Source organism: Physella acuta, unplaced genomic scaffold (assembly GCF_028476545.2).
Source record: "Physella acuta isolate Inbredline_101_S28 unplaced genomic scaffold, ASM2847654v3 ptg000150l, whole genome shotgun sequence".
Lineage (NCBI taxonomy): Eukaryota > Metazoa > Mollusca > Gastropoda > Physidae > Physella > Physella acuta.
Genome location: NW_026731669.1, coordinates 346,771 through 352,575, shown reverse-complemented (window position 1 = coordinate 352,575; position 5,805 = coordinate 346,771). Strand labels below are relative to the sequence as shown.

At 32.0% G+C, this 5,805-nt stretch overlaps 1 long non-coding RNA gene across 1 annotated transcript; it reads right to left on the bottom strand.

Moving 5' to 3' along the window:
* Positions 1-1,564: 1,564 nt before the first annotated feature.
* Positions 1,565-3,530, bottom strand: LOC131935609 (uncharacterized). The gene is made up of 4 exons (XR_009385958.1): positions 3,312-3,530; positions 2,923-3,000; positions 2,229-2,276; positions 1,565-1,622 (listed from the first exon to the last, which is right to left on the bottom strand). It is a non-coding gene; the product is annotated as an uncharacterized LOC131935609 (long non-coding RNA).
* Between the last annotated feature and the right edge of the window lie 2,275 nt (positions 3,531-5,805).

The window sequence follows — 5,805 nt, the reverse complement described above, 5'->3', positions numbered from 1 at the left end:
AAAACATGCATGTGAATATCTTTAAAATGTTTAGATCTATTACTATATATTCTTAAACATGTTTAAGCATACCGCCACTCCCCCATCCCCTCACTTGATCCTTACGAAGTACGAACATCCAAGGTCGCTCTCTTGTCAAGTTTGTGGACCAGAACTAAAAAAGGTTGTCACGGAAAAAGCTGTCCCAGTTAAGTTGTGAAGTCCAATAATTAAGATCCTGTATTTGAGTCCCATATAAAATAATTAAGGCTTGAAATAGATTCTAGATGTAGAATTTACATTAAGTCTAGGTCTAGAATTTACGTTAAGTCTATTGACTTAGATCTAGATCTAGAGATCTAGATTCATAACTTTTTCTTCCTTCAACAGCTGATCTGTAGATCTAGAGAAATTTATTGTAAAACTAAATGACAAAGACAGTTGAAAATAGATATAAGTGTTGGAACGTAATAAATACAGCAAACGGACGTATTGTTAAAGTTATAGTCGACAAAATTTAGCTTTAGAACGCTTTAAACATTGGTATGGGAAAACAGTTTTCTTCGATAGAAGCCGCCATTGTTGATGTAAAATGTAAACAAATCATGTGACGTCACTATTCCGTCAAAGTTAAGCCATCGTTTGAAACTTCTAAAATTAATGTGGTTAATCTATCAATGAATAAATCAATACATTAATTAACGTCTTTAAATAAATTTGTGATTAACAGTCTGTCTGAAAACAAAAATCGTTCTCTACCTACATACTATTTTACAGCTCTCCACATAGTGCAGATTCTCTCCAGTAGCAAATTAGACAAACAAAAAAAATTTTCAAACATGTAAGCAAACTTGAATTTTAGTATTATAAAGATGGCACCCGGATAAACTTTGTCGAATCGCAATCGTCTTTTATTTTTATATACCGTATATAGAGAAAAATCCCACTATCCCGTGGCGCCGCCCTTGCGATATTATGAAAAAAAGATTTTACAGAAATCTCACCTGAAGTGTTCTAATTAACTCCCCAAAGTTTGATGAACGATGTTAAAATGCAATCGACTTTTAATTTTATATACTGTATGTAGAGAAAAATCGGACCCTCCTGTGGCAGCGCCCTTGCGAAATTTAAAATATTTTTCTACAGAACATTTCCCTGTAGTGTTCTAATCAAATCCCCAAAGTCTCATGGCTATCGAATGAACGCTGTCCAACCAAAATCGCTTTTTTATATACCGCATATAGAGAAAAATGAAATCGCGCCCTGCTGGGGAGCCGCCCCTTCGAATAGGAATTTTTTTTTCGCAAAAACCTCCTCAGGAATATTCTCAACAACTTCCCAAAGTTTCATGGCGATGTAATGAAAGGTTTAGTAATGCATAAAAGACATACAAACAAACAAACAAACACAAACATACTTTTCTCATATATATATATATATATATATATATATATATATATATATATATATATATATATATATATATATATTTGTATCTGGCGACACAACTGATTGTTCTGGGTATGATCCGCGTTCATTTAGTAAAAAACCAAAGTAAAAAAAAAAACAACCATAAAAACATATGTCAATGCCAGAATCAGATGTTTATTTTTTCTTAAAGATTCTTTCATTCATTTTCTTTTCTACGAGGGAAAAAAATCACATAGTAAATAATACCATTACAGTTATATGTATATAATCACAAATATTAAAATTCTAAACATAAAGACTGTTTATATTTTTTCTTTTTTTTTTAATTTAACTTACCCAACAAGCAAACACGTTTAATACGCACACTAAAATGTGTATGTCATAAATCATCGATTGTTTTTTTTTTAAATTCAGTATTTTGAAAGCGTTCCTGTGTGTTATACTTTGATCTGCGCAATCAGTTTTATAATTGGAAACTTTAAAGTCTTGCTGAGTAAAATTTTGTATGCAACGTTAATGTGTAAAGCATTGCTGTTTTATCATTTATCTAAACATGTTATGAACAATAGAAGATTAGGATACTTTGTTGCTGAATGTATTGATTGAGATGTTGTGATTTTCGATGGAGATGTGACGCAAACAATGTTAATAGTGAAAGTGTCGGTTAGTATTGAAAAAATGGAGTATGTGTTATAATTAGAAGACAGACATGGCGAAGATATTTTTTTTTTAAAAGTATGTTTATGTTAAAAAATGTATTATAAACTTAAAGAAGCAACCTTAAACTACGCATTATTTTTCAGGTCTCTATAACTTACTACTTTGCAGGCCAACATATTTTTTCTCCACCATCTCCTTTATCTCTTCTATATAAAGAAAGAAAAGAAAACTAATATGAAACAATAATGGATGGAGGTTTTTATTAAATATTTTTGGATAACAACAATTACTATAATCATACTATTTGTATCCTAAAGCTATTACATACTAGCAATATTAAAGTCTATAAATTGAATACCACTTCAGCCTGATAGTGGACATTTCATAAATAAGTATTAGATTAATATCGGAGATGTCTTTAAACTTTTGAATTATTTCTTGTTCGTGAACGTTGTCTTTTGCACTATTTTCAAGCTAGGGAGACAAAACTCATACAGCCTATGTACAACTTACAAAACCAAGATTGTACAACAAATCTTTCTTAAACGTTTTGAATAACCTGTACTGCATTACTGGTGTGGTGTCAGGCGTTGTTCTAGTATGGAAATAACTACTTTGTTATTTAAACGTTTTGCCATTGTACACTGAGCTTATTCTCGAGTTTAGCATAATGAATTAATCGAAAATTGAACAATAAAACATGCTTCAAAAAATTCGTTTCGAAGGCAATTTTAAATTAAATCTCAGTAACAATAAACCTTAAGGACATTAAAGCTCCTTTGAAAAAATTATTTAAAAATTTAAGGAAAAATTCGACTCATAATTTTAATGACTGAAAAAAATATTTAATACCTTCTATTAACGACACAATCATTATCTTCACAGCACCACTTCTTACTTACACAGTCTTCACCAGTCCTTTTACAACAACTGTTTGATAGGGAATAAAACGAAGCTAAATCTACAAATTCATATATCTCTATATCCATATCCACATCCTTTCCAATTTCCAAATCCATTCTTCTATCCATCAATCCATCCAACCTCCAAACCTAAACCCACCCACCCAACCTTTCATCCACCGATCCAACTATTAAACTTTTTTTTGTTTGTCTGTCTCTCTGTTGTTGTTTTTGTTTGTTTGTCTACCTGACTGTTTTTGTTGTTAGTTTGTCTATCTATATATTACCAATATAAGAAAATGGTTATTTAAAGAAGATAGTTTAATTTATTTTACTGACCTGACCGATACAACACAGAGATTTGCAAGACACACCAGAAGAAGGAGAACTGCGATCTTCATTTTAATCAGCTCAGTATAACTTAAATAAAATCATGTTATGTAAGGATTAGGTTAGATATATTTGATTCCACCAATTGTGTAAGGAAAGGGCGACTGATATGTGGGCAACATCTGGCTCTTCTCATCTTAACAACCAGGCATTATGCTTGGATTTCTAATGGGCTATGGTCGATAAGACTACTGAGCCTTCATTAGAATTGCATGATAGGTAAATAGATGTACATAAGAAACGTATTAATTGTTTTATTATATTGCATTTTTGTAACCCTTTCAAATGAAAGATAAAAACAAAAATGATATAGTATTTTACTGTAACGCAACAGGTTGACAATCTAAACGAAATTACATACGCATCAGCCCAAATATGAGCACAGACCAACAGACACAAAATTAAAATGCATAATACATTTTTTATAACCAGCTTTAAATATATATATATATATATATATATATATATATATATATATATATATATATATATATATATATCCCCTTGATGATGTTCAAGCGTGTAACATATTATTTGTGCTGATTTACTCTCATCATACTGACACTGATTTTGAGTTATATAAATGTCTTTAATTTGGTCTTATTTTAATGCTAATTACTGTATGTCGCGAAAACGCTACATCAGGCACGTATGGACCAAACAGTAATTTAATGATTTTAGTCCGGGTCAGTTTCTCTAAATATCCAGCACAAACAATAAAATATCACAAACTAAACATACGAAATCCTTGAAAACTATAGTTTAATAGCTCAGGCATAGCGTTACATAAATCTGCTGCACCTGCTCACTGACTAACTCTTATGAATTGTTATTTTGAAGCTTTGTTGTCGTGGTTCTACTACACTACAGTAACACAATACTTTCTAACACAAAGGACTTTCTTAAATGTGTAGAGACTTAGTTGTCCCCGGTTAAGTCATTTTCGTTAAGTCCTATTCAAGGTCAACTAATAAAGACGCATATTTCTCATTTGACTTATATTTTCTATACACACAAAACATGTGAGCAAATACTGTCCTAAATGCCGGTGTTCAGTCGTTGTATATTCTTCCATGCTCAATGCAGCTGCTGTGGGTACTCACTGCTATTGTTACCCTATGTTTCCGATTTCGGTTCTTCGTGCTACAGCTGTTGTGCTCGAATGATTCTCCTATTGATTACCAATGACAGTGCTGTTCAATAACACTGCTGTCGGTACTAAATGCCGGTATAATGCCACTAATGTAGGTATTCAATAGCACTGCAAAAATTTATTTTTGTCAGTGTTCAACCTTAATGTATTTATTATGAGGTGTAGGTCTATGCTCAGTAATAGTGTTGTCAAGGTCACTGTGAAGACCTTTTTTGTTTTTTATCCAGGATAGTGGTCCACCACCTCAATTCCTGTTGTCCATATTTTTTATGTTCTCTCATTATTTTACAATGCTATTTCAAAGCTAAATTCGTTATATTTACCCAGCAACATGATCACATTATTCCAGCATCGATCTCTCTCCATATGCCAATGTCAATGAAACAGGTGAACTCTACTTTACCTATCACATGGACCGTACTGTTCTAAAGTGCACTTTTATATATAGTCGAAGACTATTGTAAATCCTTTAATTTTTTATAATCATACTTTAATAAATGACAGCTTGGCGATGCATCGTATTTCGTTATACTTGCTTTGCACCCAAGTACCATTTTATGTCTTATTGGCGGATGTCGCAAAAACGCGACAAACCGTAATCAGCAGATAACTTCCAAAATTATTATCATCTGATTTATACTGTTTATATACATAAAGGAGTGAATAATAAAGCTATTAGCATTTTTGGAGCAAAAACGGATCACCTATTTAGTAATAAAAATCACGTAAGTAGGCTGAATTCACGAAGTCAAAAAATTACGATGGGCGTGAGTACCGTTGGTACCGATACAACCGTCTGGATGTACCCAATACACAACGACCGGCATTAGTAGGATAAATACACCTATGCGCATATGCTACACGCTAAATCGGTATGTCACGATAACGCGTTAAGGGATATCTATCAATCTATCTAACTATATATATATATATATATATATATATATATATATATATATATATATATATATATATATATATATATATATATATATATATAAAATAAAAAGGAGACATGCATTATTTTCCTGTTACTTCCCCGCTCTCTAGGCATATAGCTACATTCTCCCCATCCCCACCAGTCTGGTAGGCTGAAGCTAACACTAAATGTTGACAATCCTAGTGCCGGCTATTTGGTGTAGATAATTTATTTTTTAAACGATTTGAAATTAATGAGAGGTAATAACAAGTTCTGATTGATCTTTTCAGTGTCGTCTTTAAACTGTCGTCACGGACTTTAAAGAGGGGAGGGGAAAGGAGTAGAAAGTGAGGGTGAGTATTATCGTCATT